The sequence below is a fragment of the Eptatretus burgeri genome, chromosome 5, assembly GCF_056783735.1.
Source record: "Eptatretus burgeri isolate ZD-2024b chromosome 5, Ebu_testis_v1, whole genome shotgun sequence".
Classification (NCBI taxonomy): Eukaryota; Metazoa; Chordata; class Myxini; order Myxiniformes; family Myxinidae; genus Eptatretus; species Eptatretus burgeri.
The window spans coordinates 112,851,667-112,854,575 of record NC_140965.1 but is presented as its reverse complement, the minus strand read 5'-3'; the positions used below and the strand labels follow the sequence as shown (position 1 = coordinate 112,854,575).

Sequence of the window (2,909 nt, the reverse complement as noted above, 5' to 3'; positions counted from 1 at the left end):
AAACCCCTCCCACATAAGCCCTGCCTACACAAGCTCCACACAAAAACTCCACACACATAAACCCCTCCCACACAAGCTCCACCCACATAAACCCCCGCCCACACAAGCCCCACCCACACAAGCCCCACCCACACACACCCCGCCCACACAAGCCCCTCCCACACACACGCCACCCACACAAGCCCCCACCGAAGCCCCGCCCACACAAGCCCCGCCCACACAAGCCCCACCCCCCTCATCCCCCCTGTGCGCCCCCCCCTTTGACCCACCACCTCCCTCATCCCACCCACACCCTTCCCCACACACACCCATGGGGAGGGGAGGGGTGGGATGGGGGGGTGATGGGTCATTGGGGAGCGCACCTACCCCCCTCCCCCCAACCCCCCCCCCCCCGCCCCTTTACATCTCTTTTATTCTTTTCTTGTAATTCAGAATCAAGTAATTGTAAACAAAACAAATATAATTTATTAATATTGAAAATATTAAATATTCATTTGCGAGAATGTACAATCTTTCCCAGCAATCTTCTTCAGATGCCTTGTGATTTCGAAACTCAGACACCATATTCTGTTTTGAAACAAAAAGTGGATAATAATTAGGTTCTATAAAGATAATTACATGGTAATATGAATAAGCCTCGTTGACCACTGAATTAACACACCAGGAGCCTGTCATCCTTTCAAGGTCAATAAAATGAATTCCAGTGTACTGACAAAACCACGTCCAAACTAATGATGCAACCAACATAAGGCGACATTCTAAAGAGAGAGTGATATTAATAATAATTCAGAAATATTTACCTCCAGAAAATCATGTGTTGTACGAGTGATATTAATAATAATTCAGAAATATTTACCTCCAGAAAATCATGTGTTGTACAAGATTGCTTCAACAGCTGATGTTGTGCGATAGTGCTGAAAAAAAAAAAAAAAATAAGTCAAGGGTATAGATGAAGAGACAGACAGGAAAGCAACACACACACACACACACACGCACACACACACACATACACACACACATAGACACACACACACGTGCCTCACCATTGGTTTAATTCATTCGAGATCAGAGACCAGTCATTATAAATCATTGGCCTCTTCAATAAGAGCAGAGAGAGGTAGGTAGAAAGACAGACAGAGAGAGAGGCACACACACGTGTCTCACCATTGGTTTAATTCCTTCGAGATGAGAGGACGTGATAAGACTTCATGCCACTCATTGAAAATGTCTTTCAATTCTCTTCTAAAATCATTGATCTCTTCAATAAGAGTATTAATTTCATGAACCACGTCGTGATATGTGAACTCAATTTCTTCCAATGCCCTGTCAGGGAAAAAATATATATATATCAGAATTATCATGATTTAATTAATAATCATTTGCTTCATCGTTCAAAGAGAAAAGCATACACAAACTTACCAACTCTGTAGTGGGCTGTTGGCTTCATCGGAAGAAATATCGTCCATGCCTCAGTTGTAAAAATGAAATCCCGTCTGGCAGAAACTTTGTCTGGCGAACCGCTTATAAAGCAACGATGAGGAAATTGCTTAATCATTGGGTGTGGGCACAGGAAATGACAAGCTTCTCTTAATGATCTCATCTGGCCACCGCCCGAGTTGCAAATCGTTTTTGGACATAAACCACGCCATAAAAGTTTTGATTCAAATGTTTTCAGTTCGTGTTCTGAGATAAAATATAAACACGAGACCTTGTCTCACAGAATAGTTCCTATTTTTTCACAGCATGACAGTCCAAAACCACTTCCTCATTCACACAGCACGGCCGTGTCAAAAAAACACTTCCTCATTTTCACGGCATGAACTGAAAACATTTGAAACAAAACTTTTTTTCTGGCATGGTTTATGTACAAAAATGATTTGCAACTCAGGAGGTGGTCAGATGAGATCATTAAGAGAAGTTTATCATTTCGTAATGGCACAAAAGGGGTATCTTAAAAAATATAAAGATTCAAATGTTTTGTTTTTCAATATTTTAGATGGGGATTATTGTGCAAAGAAAATTAAACTATTGAAGGAATTTGAGAATGAACAAATGTTTATAGGTTCAATGAGTGAGCTAAACAATATGCATTGGTTATTTGATAAAGAGTGTCCCGAGGCTTAGACGTTTCAGATATTTCTTTCGAATCACCTTTAACAAATCTTTATCTTGTTGTATGGGCTATTTGAATAGAGAGCCCCTAGGTTAAAAGGGGAAATAAAAAAATGACCGTTTTTACAGCCATTTTTCCCTGCTGTGCACGCTATTCGCTTCTTCTTGAGGCAATGTTTTATGGCCGGATGCCCTTCCTGACACCAACCCTGGTCGCCTCTTACGACACACAGGGATATGGTACACCTATTCTAACCGGGGCATACACCAGGACCAGTACACTGGCACTCATTTCGCCGACCTCGGAAGGATGGCAGGCTGAGTCAACCCCCTGGTGTTAATTCAGCAGCCAACGGGGCTTGAACTCAGGACCCTGGGATCCCAAGCCGCCACCCTAACCACTAAGCCAACACCAGGCTCCAGGTTAAAAGGGGAGACAAATAAATATACCTTGGGCTAAAAAGGGGATTTATTTTTTCAGGGAAAAAAAAAGAAAAATTTCATGGCTGAAAATCCCCCATTCATTTACATGGGGAAAAGTGAGCCAGAACCAGTATTCTTTCCCTACTTATATATATATATATATATATATATATATATATATATATATATATATATATATATATATATATATATATATATATATACACATACACACACACACACACACACACACACACACACACACACACACACACACACACACACACACACACATCAGTTGCACCTCCTGACTGTGAAAGTGAGCATCGCCATGGATTATGTCTCACACAGTAAAACTGCATAATCCGCAAAGA

At 41.4% G+C, this 2,909-nt stretch overlaps 1 long non-coding RNA gene across 1 annotated transcript; it reads right to left on the bottom strand.

Moving 5' to 3' along the window:
* Nucleotides 1-398: 398 nt before the first annotated feature.
* Nucleotides 399-2,248, bottom strand: LOC147027172 (uncharacterized). Its single transcript, XR_015058715.1, has 3 exons — nucleotides 1,165-2,248; nucleotides 857-914; nucleotides 399-567 (listed from the first exon to the last, which is right to left on the bottom strand). It is a non-coding gene; the product is annotated as an uncharacterized LOC147027172 (long non-coding RNA).
* Between the last annotated feature and the right edge of the window lie 661 nt (nucleotides 2,249-2,909).